The 14,225-nt window shown below is 58.9% G+C and overlaps 1 long non-coding RNA gene across 1 annotated transcript; it reads left to right on the plus strand.

Moving 5' to 3' along the window:
- Positions 1-696: 696 nt before the first annotated feature.
- On the plus strand, positions 697-4,195 carry LOC140608448 (uncharacterized). Its single transcript, XR_012010484.1, has 4 exons — positions 697-904; positions 1,758-1,894; positions 2,975-3,153; positions 3,622-4,195. It is a non-coding gene; the product is annotated as an uncharacterized lncRNA (long non-coding RNA).
- Positions 4,196-14,225: the final 10,030 nt, after the last annotated feature.

The following is a 14,225-nucleotide window of genomic DNA, read 5'->3' on the forward strand; positions in this document are numbered from 1 at the left end:
CCGGGTCTGGGGTGCATTTCTGGCAGCCCGTGCGCCCCTGGGATGGGGGACTGGGGAGACGCCCGGGGATGTCCTGGGGTCTGTCACGGGGTGCAGACAGCTGGCCCCAGCTCCCCCCACGTCCTGCCCGGGGCCTAGGACGGGCTCTCACCTTGGCCTCGCGGGGGCTGGGGCCGGGCAGCTCCTTGTCCCTGGAAGGCAAGAGACGCAGAGCCCTGAGGCCCTGGCCCCACAGCCACCCCACCCGTCTGCACCCAGGGGCAGTGCTGGGCAGTGCAGGTGACGGCGGCAGGACACCTGGCGCAGGGTGAGGGCTGCCCCGATCGGCCCGTGGCCCGCAGTCCTGCCACTTCAGAGCATTTCTTACGGAGCCACCTAGACAGGGCCATGTGTGCACATCTCACTGTCCTCACCCTGCTTGTGCCGTGAGACAACCAAGTGTCTACGCGGTGACCCGGTGCTCGGCTCCCATGGACCTCCTGTCCACGTGTCGGGAGGGGGCCGCAGTGACCGGAGCCACGGCGGTGGGGTGGGCCGGGCAGCCTGCGTGGGAAGGGTGTTGGTGTGTTCAGGCCCCGTGAGGAGGGCGTAGGTGTGCTCGCACACCGTGCACGCTCAGCGGGCCGCCCCAGGGACCCCCCCCCCGGCCCTGCCTTGGGGCCTTCGTGCTGCACACGGTGGCGTGGAATTCCTGCTCACGCTGGAGACAAAGCGAGTCTGTGTGTCAGAACCTGAGCTATTGGTTCACGCCTCTGAGCAACTCCTACTTTTTCCCTAGATCTTTAGTGATTAAGGAGTTTTTTTCGAAGCCCAAGTACAACCACATTTTGAAGCCAGAAGACTGTCTGAACCGTGCACCATCCTGCAGCTGGACACGAGAACCGTGCAGATCGCTGACCTGGAGGTGAGAGCCCCGGAGGCTAAGTGGGCGGCGCACGTACCAGACTCTGTGCGAATAAACAGATTGAGGAACCTTGCCTTTGATTTTCCCCGAGTCTTGTCTTTTTTATGCTCTGATTTTGTATTTTTACATTATTTTTTCACGGACCTCTTTAACATAATCAGTCATTTTTATATTTATGTTTAATATTTTCAGCATCTTGAGATTCTAATAAATTATATCTAGTTTCTTCAAGGATTTCAAGTTAAAAATTTTTTTTCTAAGTTGTGCTACCGTGGATGACAAAATTCTTAATTCTCACTCTTACATTCCCCCTGTTGCCACGAGATGGCGCGTGTGCATTCAGGAGGGTCTCATTTTAAGGGTGTGCTCGGAGGTGCAAGGTGCAGAGCTTGGGAGCGGGTCCCTGGAACCCCCTGGAGCTCAGCCGGGAGCTAAGCTGTTGGCTCTGCACTTAGTTTCGCAGTATAGAGAGGCCCGGTTCTTTATGCCAAGAATTGAGAAGAAAGGATTCCACTCAAATATGGGGCCAGAAAATGAGGCAAGTGAGGCCCACGTTGCTTGAAACCTTTTCTTTCTTTCTTTTTTTTTTTTTTGAAACCTTTTCTGATTATCTGCAGCATGTGAATTTGTGCTGCCAGCTTTAGTAGTTCTTTCCCGAGGAGCAGGTTTGCGGTGTTTGGCGACACTAGCAAGTTGCATCCACAGTTACTGGACTAGACGTGGGGCCGGGCAGTGCAGCGGCATCTGAGCAGGGCTGGCGGGGACAGCTGCTCGTTCCTGCCCCGGAGCCCTCGCCGCCTGCTGTCACGCGCTCACGGGAGCCGCGTCCCTTCCTTATCGTTTGCCTGAACAGACCGTGAAAGGCGAGCTGCACTTTGAGATCAGGAAGGCCGGCACGCTGCATGGATTCACGGCCTGGTTCAGTGTCCGGTTCCAGAGCCTGGAGGAGGACGAGCCGCAGCTGGTGCCGAGCACAGGCCCGTTTCACCCGTGAGTGTGCAGCACCCGCAGGGGCTCCGCTGCCCCGGGAGGAGCGGGTGCAGGTTCCCTGCCGCGCAGCCGTTGGGGAGGCAGTGGCGTGTGTGGGCGGTGGGCGGGGGACCGGGACCGTGCCCCACCCGCCCCTGCCCTGGGCTGCCCTGCTTGTCCTCTGACCCCTGCATGAACGGGCGGAGCACACTGTGCCTGCCTCAGTTGCCCTGGACGCTGCTTCAGCTTCCCATGGTCTAATACAAGCACAACCCACGGAATTGTAGGGGCTTTTAACTCCCCAAGACTTTCTTGAGGAAGGTCAGTGTTTCTTGAGACAAATTTTTTTTAAAGATTTTATTTGAGGGAGAGAGTGGGCGAGAGAGCACATGAGCAGAGGGCGGGGCGGGGAAGGGAGAGGCAGACGCCCCGCTGAGCAGGGAGCCCGATGCGGGACTCGATCCCAGGCCCCGGGGTCATCCCTGAGCCGAAGGCAGACACTCCCCGGACTGAGCCCCCAGCCGCCCCTGGGACACTTCTGTGCAGTAGCATTTTGACGCTGCACGCTGCTCAGGCGCGCTGGGCGCTGCAGTCTGCCTCGGAGCTGTCGCCCGTCGAGGGCGGGAACTCAGACCCCGGGCAGTCGAGCGCCCGCACACGGTGGGGTGGGGCAGGCAGGTGCCGAGCCCGGGCAGCGCTCTGGGACGCGGGGACAGGGGCCCTCACAGCGGCTGGGGTCAGAGGGACGTGAGGCCGTGGAGCCGTGTCCTCAGGGCCTGCAGAACCCAGAGAGCGCGGAACGACGGTTTGTCCCAGATGTCGCACTTGCCACACCCCCTCCAGCCCGACTCCCAGGGGCAGTGGCCTTCCTGCACTGCGGAAACTAGAACTCGGCGTTGGCAGCCTAGGGACCGGGCAGGGATGCAGTAGACGCCCGTGCCAGGGTGCGGGGGCCTGGGAGCACCTAGAGCAGCGTGCTCACTGGGCTGTGGCCCAGTCCCTGGCGCCCACAGAGGCCTCGCCATGGGCCTGGTGCATCTGCCCCACGGGGGAGCCTGGGGGTCCACCCCACAGAGGTGATGCGTGCCCCGTGTCTTGCAGAACCACCCACTGGAAGCAGGTGCTGTTTATGATGGACGAACCCATGTCCGTGGTCTCGGGAGATGTGGTCATAGGCTTGGTTGTGCTGCAGAGAAACCCCGTGTGGAGGAGGCACATGTCCGTGGCGCTCAGCTTCCACACAAGACCCCACATCCACACAAGACCCCACATCGCAGAAAGTAAGGCTTGTGCTGCAGGGCGGGTGCTGGGTGCTGGTGCTGGGAGATGGGCGTGGCGGTCGCGATGCCACGGCCTCGGCCTCGCGAGCCTGCGCTGCTTTCTCACCCTCCTCACGGGAATTGGGTGCTGTTATTGGTAGAACAGGAAACGGGGGCAGGAAGGTGAGTCTGAGGGCAGGGGCCCAGCCCAAGGCCACCCTTCCCGTGTCCAGGAGGCCCCGGTGGAGAGTGGGCCGGGCCGCCGTTCCCACACCTGGTGCAGGATGGCAGAGGGGACACGATGGTTCTCCTCTGGTCTCCTACCTGCTTTGTGCTAATTTTATGTCAAAGTCTTAATCTTGGTCATTAAGAAAACTTCTCCGCCTGGAAGTCGCTCTTGGGTGCCATCCTGAGTCGTCATCAGGAGGTGCTGCGTGTGAGTCACACTCAAGCGGTTTATTATGACTGATTTGCTTTGTCTGTTTTCAGGTTGGAGAGAAGGTCTTTCCCATCTGGAGATGACGGTCGAAGTTGTGGGAAGCAGGTGCTGCAGGAACGAGCCCGGGCGGAGACGCGCTTGGATGTGAGCCCCCGTTCCTGTGGCCTGAGAGCTCCCCTGCCCGGCGGCGGGACACCCGTGTGCGTGCACGCTACCTTCCTCGTGGCCTCCAGAGGCGCCGCGTGGGGCTCGGTGGGGACCCCTCACCCCTGTCACTGCCCGTGTCTGTGCTCTAGAAGTAGGCTGTGTCCCCAGGTGTCCACAGTCTGGCTCGTGGCCGAGTCGGTGGCACCGTGTCTCTAAGCTAGGTCTAGATCTCAACTCGTAGGGCACACGCGCATCAACCTCGTACTCCTGTGAAAGTGGCTGTTCACGTATCATGTGTCATGGTGTCCTTGCTGCCCGGGTCCCTCCCTGTCGTGCGAAGGTGGGCGCCCCAAAGCCGTGCAGGGCCTGGAGGCGGTGATGCATGTGACGGGACTCTGCATGGATAGTACAGTCGTAGAGATGTCTTCCACGTAAATTATGTGTTGGCGCATAGCACATACTCAATAAATAATTTTAAAGAAATGAGTGTTGGCGTGTATCCCATTTCCATGTGCGTGTGCTGTGTCGGCAAGCGTGGGATCGTACCGCCTGTGCTGCTTTGTAGCCTTTCTCACCTGGTGTGAAGGAACGTCCCTGCCTGTAGGTCCAGGTCTACGTCTTTTGGTGTGTATTGTTTTGATTTTTAGTTGACTTTACATTGCAATATGAACGGTATATCCCAACCGCGTGAGTGACGGGTGTGCAGGTGTGCATCTCTCTGTAACAAGCACTCGACCGAGACCGTCAGCCGCGAGCGGCTGCCCCAAGTGCCCAGCACGCAGCGCCTCCGAGGGTGGGGCCCCCGGTGACGCGCAGCTTCCTGGGGCCGGTGGGGCACACAGGCTGCTTCCTGGAGCCTGAAGCTTGTGCCGCTCACACTCCTAGGCTGAGGCTCCTGGCGGGGGGGGGCTTAGGAGCAGGTGTTTGGGAGGTGCTTAGGCCTCGAGGGGGGCCCCCAGGAAGGACTCGTGCCCTTCCGGGGGAGAGCCCCTCAGAAGGTGGCTGCCCGGGGACCAGGCCGGGTCTCCAGGTCCCAGGGGGGAGGCCGCTGGGCTGGGGGACGTCCAGCCCCCGGGCCGTTGAAGCCACCGGGCCGGTGCCATCCGGGCCCTGTCCCTCGCTGTGGGCGTCGCTCAGCTCACGGGCACCTGTGAGCCCCGACCTGTGTTGCTGCGGGTTCCCGCCATGTCCTGCCCCGCTGGTGGTCAGCGGGTGGTCAGTGGGTGGCCTCCCGGGCCGGCCCCGGCAGGTGCGGCAGGTGGTGCGTGTGGGCCCGCGCGTTCCCCTTGGGTGCACGGCCGCCGTGGGGCTCCCAGGAGCCAGGGTCCTAGCGTCGGCGTCCTTGGCGGGCCCGGCTAGAAGCCCTTCATAGGCTTGTTCTGCAAACACCTGCTCCGTGGCTTAGTCTTCTCTCTATTTTGATAAACAGAAGTTCTTAAGTGTTAATTTTGTCCGATTCGACATTATTTTCCTTAAGGATACACTTGCTGCATCCGGTGGAAGGAATCTGCTCTCCGTTTACGGCTCCGTCGGTCGCCCTGGCGCACAGCTCAGCGTCCCCCCCCACCCCACTCCCGCCGGCCTTGGTTTCTCTCGGGCCGTCAGGGCGGGCTCGGGATTCGCGTCCCCGGGGGTGGCTGCTCCGGCGGTGGAGTTGCAGCTTCTTTCCTCTCCTGCTGCGCGCACCCTTGCTTTCTCCTCTAGAGCTGCTGCGGCGGCAACAGCATATTTTGATTTATTTTCAGTATCTCCCAGTTCCAAGTATTTTCTAATTCCCATTATGAGTTCTTCTGCTGTCCCAGGGCCATTTAGAAATTGTGGCTTAATTTCCAAAGGTGGAATTTTCTAGGTATTTTTTCTTATTAATCTCTAGCTGAATGTCACTGTGCTCAGAAGACGACCTGAGTGATCTCACTCCCCTGAGGTCACAAGGACTTGAATGTGCGTCATGCTGTCGGATGATGCGGAGGCCACCATGTCGCCGGGATCGGCTCGGGCAGCAGTGTTGCTCGCTCGGGCCCCGATGCTTGGGCCACTTGCGCCTCCTCGTCCCCTCAGGCAGCCGCCAAGGGAGGGAGCGGGGCCTCCGAGGACACAGCTGCACACTCTGACTCCGAGGACACAGCTGCACCTCGGCGGCTTCATTTGACCCATGTCCTTAAGGCCCTGATCTGCAATGCAGTCACACTGCGGGGCCCTGCTGTGACCCCCGACATCCCCGTGCTGGGATGGAACCCCCACTGCTGAGCGGGCCTCTGGGGATGTCAGGGGCTCCTCAATGATGGGGGGGTGAGGCGGCAGGGGATGTTGGGGACCCCTGAATGATGGGGGGGCCACAGGGGATGTCAGGGGCACCTGTGGGGGCGCCTGGCACTCCTGTAGCACAGCCCCACCCCGCACTGCTCACAGGGCCACCAGCTTGCCAGCCCCCATCCCGGCGCCTCTTGGAGGCCTGGCAGCTGGCCTGTGTTCGGGGTGGGGTGGCTTTAGGGGTATCTGCTCAGCGGGGCTGCCCCCGCTGTGGGGGGGTGGGGGGAGCAGCCCCAGGCCGACCCCCTGGCCTGACCCCGTGCCCTCTGCACCCCGGAGCTGACCCCGTGGTGGACCTGGAGGCTCAGGCAAGGTCATCGTTGCAACAGGAAGACCTTCACTGACCTGCATCTGTCTGCTTTTTTACAAAACGTGTTGTGCCCATGTGCGGCAGTGCCCAGGGCCCAGACTGGGTGGGGGCGACTCGTGGGCGTGCAGTGTGGCCTGCTGCCCCTGCTGTGGCGTCGGAGCCCCCGAGGGTAGGCTCCAGCCTCCGGCCTCCGGCCTCTGGCCTCCGGCCTCCGGCCACCGCAGCCCAGCCAGCCCAGGTTCTGAGCGTTCCCAGCCTTCCCCTCTGAGGCCAGCACGGGGCCTGGCACGTGGCAGGCACTGCAGGAGCAGGAGACCGAGGGGGAATGAGGCCGGTGCATCCCGGGGAGCCTGTGGGGGGCTGGGGGAGGGGTGTGGCGTCTGGGCCAGGCCTGCTGCCCTGCAGCCTCCTGGCCCTGTCCCCACTGCTGCGCCCCTAGAGGCCTGCAGGCACCCCTGCCCCGGGCACACACCGGGCCACCGTCCCAGCAGCGGGGAGGGCGGGAGGAAGCCAAGGCTCGGCCCGGATGCGCCGGGCGCCTGGGTGCTGGGCTGCCCCGGTCCGTCTGCTCGCCGCCCCTGGGGAGCCGAAGCTCAGCACCTCGGCCTTGCAATGGCCCCGCGTGGAGAGAAGCCCCCGGGATGGCTGCTGTATCCTGCCCCCAGCTGGTCTCCCTGGCCGCTCTGCTTCCACAGGAAATATGGAAAGTAGCAAGTGGAGCCTGGGGCCTGGCCTGGACTGAGCAAGGGGTGAGGGGCCGCCGGCGGGGTGAGTCCCCCCTGGAGCCCTGCCCCGGGCGCTGGTGGCAGCCAGAGGCACCGGCATAGGGCTCTATAGATAGTCAGTTTATACATTTGCTTGGAGTTTACACTAATCTATATTTAAGGTATATGATAATTTAGGTTGACATAGTGGGATAGAAATTTTTTCTTTAGAAATTGTCCATACATTATTCATGCAGGAAATAGTGACCTGACACAAGACACCTGACCTCAACTTCGCACCATGGTGAGAGGCAACCAGGATAAACTGCACTTTACTGTGAAAACTGACACCCACTTCCATCCTGCCAGGGTCTTGCGTCGTTTGCCTCATTGTCAAGGGGACTTTACTTTCCCTGTTCACATCACAAGGATGTGGCGAGGATCAGGTATATGGAAGTGTGTTGGGATCTGTAAGAGACACACTCCAGCCAGCCAGCCATCTGTCCATCCATCCGTCTGTCTATTTATTGTCTTTATTGAGCTTTCATTCACGCTCACGCATGCAGATGCTCACAGAGCCCCGAAATCAGTGTCCCTCTTTTGTCAGACTAATAAATGGAACTTGAAGAGGTTAAGAGGTTTCCCCAAGGTTATGCAGCTGCCAGGCAGGTGCCGGCATGACCATGTGTTGTGACAGGCACTGGATGGTGACTTCGGGTGTGTTAAAAGAAGGCCCCTTGTGGGTTGGGAAGGGGCAGGGATGGGCAGGCTTCTTCATTGCCCTGCAGCTTTCTCCCTAATGCACGAACCTCATTTGAGCTGTTCTGCTCCACTGCGCACAGCCCAGAGGGCCGTGAATAATCCGGGAGGAGCTGGGACCTCTGGGGGAAGCAAAGGGTCGGCTTTTGGGGGAGACGGGCCGTATCAGCTGGGAGTACTGTTAAGTGAGGCCTGGGAAATGAGTCCCATTTTTAAAATGTCATTTCATAAACTCACCCTGGAAGCAAATGCATTCTCTGCTGTGTGAGGAGCTCCACGTGGACTCAGAGCAAAGCAAACGGTGGTGATGCTGGTGATAATGACCATTGACATTTATTGCTATTTTGGGCCAGACTTTATGCAGCATCCCAAAATAGGTATTAGTGCCAATTTTACAAAAAAGAAATGGGCTACATATTAAAAAATACATAAAAGTGGAGGTTGAGTGGGGGCCCTATCAGGAATAAATGTGTTTGTTTTTAATGTGCCAGAACATAATTAATATTAAATGACGTGTAAACTAACTAACTAGGAAAATGTGGCTGTAGCCAGCCACAATCTACTCTTTTCCATCCAAGAGCAACAGCTCACTTCTGAAATTCATCAAAGTTCAGTTTGAACACAGAAGAGAGAAACTGGAGGCAAGCATAACTTCAATATTTTCAGCATTACTTTTTGTTAATTTGACATTTCATGTTGCCCTTTTTATATTTTGGGGAGCTGTATTTCCTAAAATATTCTCCCTTAAGAAGTCTTATCAGGGTTCTCCCAAGAAGCAGAACCAATAGGATTTACGTGCGCTACCCACGTCATCTCTCTCGATCTACAGCGTCTCTATGTTTATCCTTCATCACTATCTGTATATGTGGATCATGCCTCTCTCCTGTAGGCTGGAGACCCAGGAGACGTCATGCTGCAGCTTGAGTCCGAAGGTCAAGGTTGTCTGCCATCAGAATCCCCTTTCTCAGGGAGGTCAGTCTCATCTCTACTAAGACCTTCAACTGACTGCATGAAGTCAGTGACTTCATGTGACTGCTCATCACACTGGAAAGCCTCGTCTGCTTTATTCAAAGTCTAATGATCTAAATGTTAATCACATCTAGAACATACCTTCGCAGAGAAATCTAGAACGTTTGACTAAATAGGCCTAGCCAAGTTGGCACAAAATTAACCATCACAAGTGTCACTCATTTAAAAAAATATATATTTGGTTTTTAAAATATTCTTGAATAAAAGGATCCTGCATCTAGTCAAACATTTATTTTTTTTATTTATTTATGATAGTCACAGAGAGAGAGAGAGAGAGAGGCAGAGACACAGGCAGAGGGAGAAGCAGGCACCGGGAGCCCGACGTGGGATTCGATCCCGGGTCTCCAGGATCGTGCCGTGAGCCAAAGGCAGGCGCCAAACCACTGTGCCACCCAGGGATCCCTAGTCAAACATTTAGAGCTAACTTCTACTCTGCAGGTAGAAGGTCTAGTGAAACAGCAGTCCACTGACGCCAGGTCCCAACTGGGGAATTCTGGGGGATGGATACACCGCTCAGTCACTTGTGGCAGTGACAGCACAGATCCTGTCTCCACTCAGAGAGGGTAGGCTGAGAGAGAGGTCTAGGAGGCACAGGAACAAAATACAGCGTGTGCACCACGTTTGAGTCCTGATGGGAATAAAACCAACCGTCAAGGGACCCCTGGGTGGCTTAGAAGTTGAGCATCTGCCTTTGGCTCAGCACATGATCCCAGGGTCCTGGGATCGAGTCCCACATCAGGTTCCCCGCAGGAAGCCTGCCTCTCCCTCTGCCTATGTCTCTGCTTCTCTCTCAGTATCTCTCATGAATAAATAAACTAAAAAAAAAAAAAAACCCAACTGTGGAGGAACATTTTCTTTTTCAGAAATGGCAAGTTTAAATTTGAAATAGGCACAAACTGACGTTAAGAAATCATGGAGAGGGGATCCCTGGGTGGCTCAGCGGGTTAGTGCCTGCCTTTGGCCCAGGGCGCGATCCTGGAGTCCTGGGATCGAGTCACGTGTCGGGCTCCCGGCATGGAGTCTGTTTCTCCCTCCTCCCCTGTCTCTCCCTCTTTCTCTCTCTCTATGTCTATCATAAATAAATAAATAAGTAAATAAATAAATATTTAAGAAAAAAAGAAATCATGGTGAATTTTCATAGGTGTGAAAATGCCACAAGTAAGAAAATGTCTTTTCTTCTAAAAGATTTTATTTATTTGAGAGACAGCCAGAGCGAGCGAGCGAGCAAGAGAGAGCATGGGGAAGGGCATGGAGAAGGACAAGCAGACTCCCTGCTGAGGGCAGAGTCTCACCTCAATCCAAGACCCTGAGACCATGACCTGAGCTGAAACCAAGAGTCAGACAATCACCCAGGAGCCCTGGAAAATGCCTTTTTTATTTGAGATGCGACTGATGGTTTTCCAGGTGAAATGATGTGTTTAAGGTTTTCTTTGAAATTACTCCAGCAAAAAGAAAACTGAGATCAGTAAAACAAGTATGGCAAAATGCTAATGATTGCCAAAGCTGGGTGACATATATGAAGTCCACTGCTCTATTCTGTGTATGTGTAGATGCTTTCATCAATAAAAGTATACAATAAATAAACCTATTAAATATTAAGAATTTGCATGTTTACATATATAAATATAAATAAGCCTATTAAAACATTATGCTGATTTTCCATATAAAAAAATCTTACATAACAATTTGAATTTGTGTTGGTAAAACTGTATTGCTGAAATTCTTCTCAGCATCCTCCAAGTGCACCTTATACTTTCTCTGTATCCAAGATAAAAGTCGTCTGCTTCCTCAGTTGTTACATTAATAAGCCAGCTGTTCCTTCTGCATTCCCATCTCTGCTCTAGGACCGAAGTCTCAACAGGGCAGAATTTCAGTGACGCACCCTAACACCTCTAACACTAATATTTGTTGAATGAATAATTGTTTTTCTTGCCAGAAAATACTGAGTCGTGAATAGTCATTTCATAAATTTGAACGACGCTTCCATTCAACAATGGAATGATGAGCCAGTGCAACTTTTCAGTAATTAATGCATGAGTACAGCATTAGTTTTGCATCTTTTCAGAATTTCTTTTTTATAGTCCATACATTTTACAAGCCTGATAATACAGTATGGTCGCACATTAAGATTACTGGCAGGTTACAAAAGATTCACATTAAGTCGTCGCAAAAGCACATTCATGAAACTCCGCAGAAAATATTCAAAAATGTCTTGCACTTTTCTCAAGTACAACCTGACACGGGCACAGTTCGGTAGCGCGAGGCCGCCCGGGGGTCCGGCCGGGGGGGGGGCGGGTCCACTCCTTGGGACTCGCGTCCTCCAGAACACGGTGTTTTGTCAGGAAACCCAGGGCGTGGGTTACAGTCTGCAAAGCCCAAATCAACATCTGATGGAAACTGGCTTCTGAGCAAACAAGAAACGGTTTTTGAAGAACAGAATTCCTTACTGGTCGCTTCCGGGGCCCCGGAGCCCACGAAAATGGCTTTTAGTGACTTAGGGCGGGTCACGGGGTTAACGGCCTCCTCGGGCGAGGGCGCCACGTAGATCCGTGAGAGGAAAGAGTGTCTTCGAGCTGGGTTCTCCGCTTCCCACGCAGGGCTGGAGGATTCGCAGGCCGGAAAGTGTCGACCTTGCAAGATAAAACGGTTATTCTACCGGCAAATCGGGTTTCCCCAGGAGCAGCAGAGGCGCTGCAGCCTGGAAGCGGCGGGCGGGAAACGCTTTTATATGGAAGGGGGTGGGCGGGGCTGTATGGAAGGAAAGCCCATTGGAGGGCGGTGGCGGCTTCTCACTGGCTGAGTGCGGCGGCAGCTTCTCATTGGCTGCAGGTGATGGTGGTGGCTTCTCATTGGCTGAGCGTGGCAGAGGCTTCTCATTGGCTGCCGGTGATGGTGGTGGCTTCTCATTGGCTGAGCGTGGCAGAGGCTTCTCATTGGCTGCCGGTGATGGCGGCGGCTTCTCACTGGCTGAGCGTGGCGGCGGCCCGCCCGGAAGTCTTGGCGCTTCCTGCCGCCCTGGGCCGGGTGAGGCCGGTTTCCGCTTGAGGCTGTCCCGACGGCAGTTCCCGCGAGGTCTCCTCGGCTCGGCTCCGGCTCCGGCTCCGGCTCCGGCTCCGGGGCAGCAGCAGGGGAGGCGCGGAGGCCCCGTGGAGCCCTGGCTTCCGGCCGGGCGGCGGAGCAGCTCGGGGCCTCGCCGCGGGGCGGGCAGGGGGAGCACGCGGCCTCCGCCTCGAGCTGTGCGGGCGGAGGCACCTGGGCCCCGAGCCCGTGGCGCGCCCGTCCCGCGGCCCCGTCTGCCTCCGGCCGGCCTCCCGGACGCCCCCTGTGCCCGCCCGTGGCCGCCGCGGGAGCCCTCCCCGGCGCAGCGGCCCTCGGGGCCCCCCGGGGACGAGGACGGGGACGGGGACGGGGACGGCGGCGCGGCTCCGGCACGTCCTGCCCCCGCGTGGCCCCGCGTGCCCGTGTGGCGGTGTCGGCCGCCGCCGCCTGCAGCTGGGACGAAGCCGCCCGTACCTCGACGCTCCTCGGCGGCCGCGGCTCCCCGTGGGTCGGGCCGTGGCTGCTGCGTCGTGTTCCGCGTCCCTGTCGGGCGGCCCGTGTCCTCGCCGCGAAGCACGGGCCTGGGCCGGGGGCGAGGGCGGGCGCGTCACCGGGATCAGCGCCCTCAGGACCCCGAGCGCCCGGCGAGGCCCGCGCCTGCAGCCCCGGGAGTGGGGCCGGAGCCGGGCCCGTCGGGGGAAGCCCTGGCCTCGGCCTCGGGGGCGCAGGGGTGAGGCCCCGCCGTGCAGCCCGCCCCGCCCCGCCCCGCCCCGCGGCTCCCTGCGCCCCACCCGGCCGAGGGCGGCGCTTGTCCCCGTGGCCGCGCCGCCGCCGCCGGAGCCTCCCCTGGGGCTGGAGGCCGCGTGCCCAGCGCCGACCACGCCGGGCCGCCTGCGGGGGGCCGGGGCCAGCCTGAGCCGCCGGAAGGGCCCCGCCCCCGCGTGCGCCTGCCCAGGGCCTGACCGGTCGCCGCAGACCTGGGGCCGAGGCCGGACACGGATCCCTGAGAGGCCCCGTCGGCCGCCCCGGCCCCCGCGGTGTCCCCGAGCTGCCCGGCCTCTCCCAGCGCCCGGGGCGTGCCCGGCCCGTCCTCCCGCCCCGTCCTCGGGAACGCGGCCGCCACCTCCCGGGAGCCCGGAGTTCTCCGGAGGACACGCGGCCGCTCGCCCAGACCCGGTGCGCGCTGGTCGCCGCAGGTGCCCCCCCCCCCCGTGCCCGGCAGCCCGACGCCACGCGGGCCCCTCGACGTTCCCTCCGCCCCTCGTCCTGTGGGCCGCGGTGTCCCTCGGTCGGCGCGGGCTCCGCTCACCGCGGGTGCCTGGGGCCCGTGTGCCGGCGTCGCGGAGCCCCTGCCTGCTGGGAGCGCGGCTCTGGTGCCGGCAGGGGTCGAGAGCGAGGGCAGCCGCGGGGGGCTCGGCGGCTCTGCGGCGGCTTCGTTCCAGCGACGAGGACGCAGCCCGCAGCGCAGACGCCGCCTTGGGGAGCGACGAGTCGGGGTCCCCCGTGGGTGCCGTGGGGGGCGCGAGCGGCCGCGTCTGGGTCCCGCCGGCTTGCTGCGGAGGCGCCTCCACCCCGGGGCGCCGCGCTCTGGGGCCCTCGTGCCCGCGGCCGCCGAGTGCTCCGCCGCCCCGTCCCGCTGCGGCCCGCGCAGGCCCCGCCCAGTCCTGTGCTCTGCCGGCGGCGGCCCGTGTCCGTCCTGACGCCCGCCCCGCGAGGGCCGCCCTGGGGACCCCGGGCCCGAGGCCGCCCTGGTGGATGAGGCCTCTTGGGATACGAACAAGATTCAGCCTCTGCGGAGGGCGGAAGTGGTTTTTCTGTTGAAACACAGGGAACCCCTGCGGTAGCGCGTGCCCCGAGACTCCCCGCCCTTTGCTCCGCGTGCGCGGCGGGCGCTGCTGGGGCCTGCGGTCGCGCCCGCCGCTCCGTGCTGGCTGCGTGTTTCCAGAAGGGTGAGCCTCCGTTCACATTTGATTGCCTTTTCTGGGTCCCACACGGTTCTCCTTGTCCTTACTCCCACCCCGGGATTGTGTTTATTTCCTAGACAAAGTCACTTGTATCTTTGTTTCTCTGGTTCCCGCCAAGGTTAGGAGCCCTGCCTTCCCTGCCCAGAGCACGTGGTCAAGATTTTTTTCCCCTGGCGAAACGCCTTTTGGAGTTGTTTTCTTTTCTTTCTTTCTTTCTTTCTTTCTTTCTTTCTTTCTTTCTTTCTTTCTTTCTTTCTTTTTTTCTTTCTTTCTTTTTCTTTCTTTCTTTCTTTTTCTTTCTTTCTTTCTTTCTTTCTTTTTTAGATCTGAAGCATTAAAAATGTAGTTATTTCAGCTTGAGAGTGGGGAGAGATCACAGATTGACTTTTAAG

This window comes from Canis lupus, chromosome 17 (assembly GCF_048164855.1).
Source record: "Canis lupus baileyi chromosome 17, mCanLup2.hap1, whole genome shotgun sequence".
In the NCBI taxonomy this organism is placed as follows: domain Eukaryota; kingdom Metazoa; phylum Chordata; class Mammalia; order Carnivora; family Canidae; genus Canis; species Canis lupus.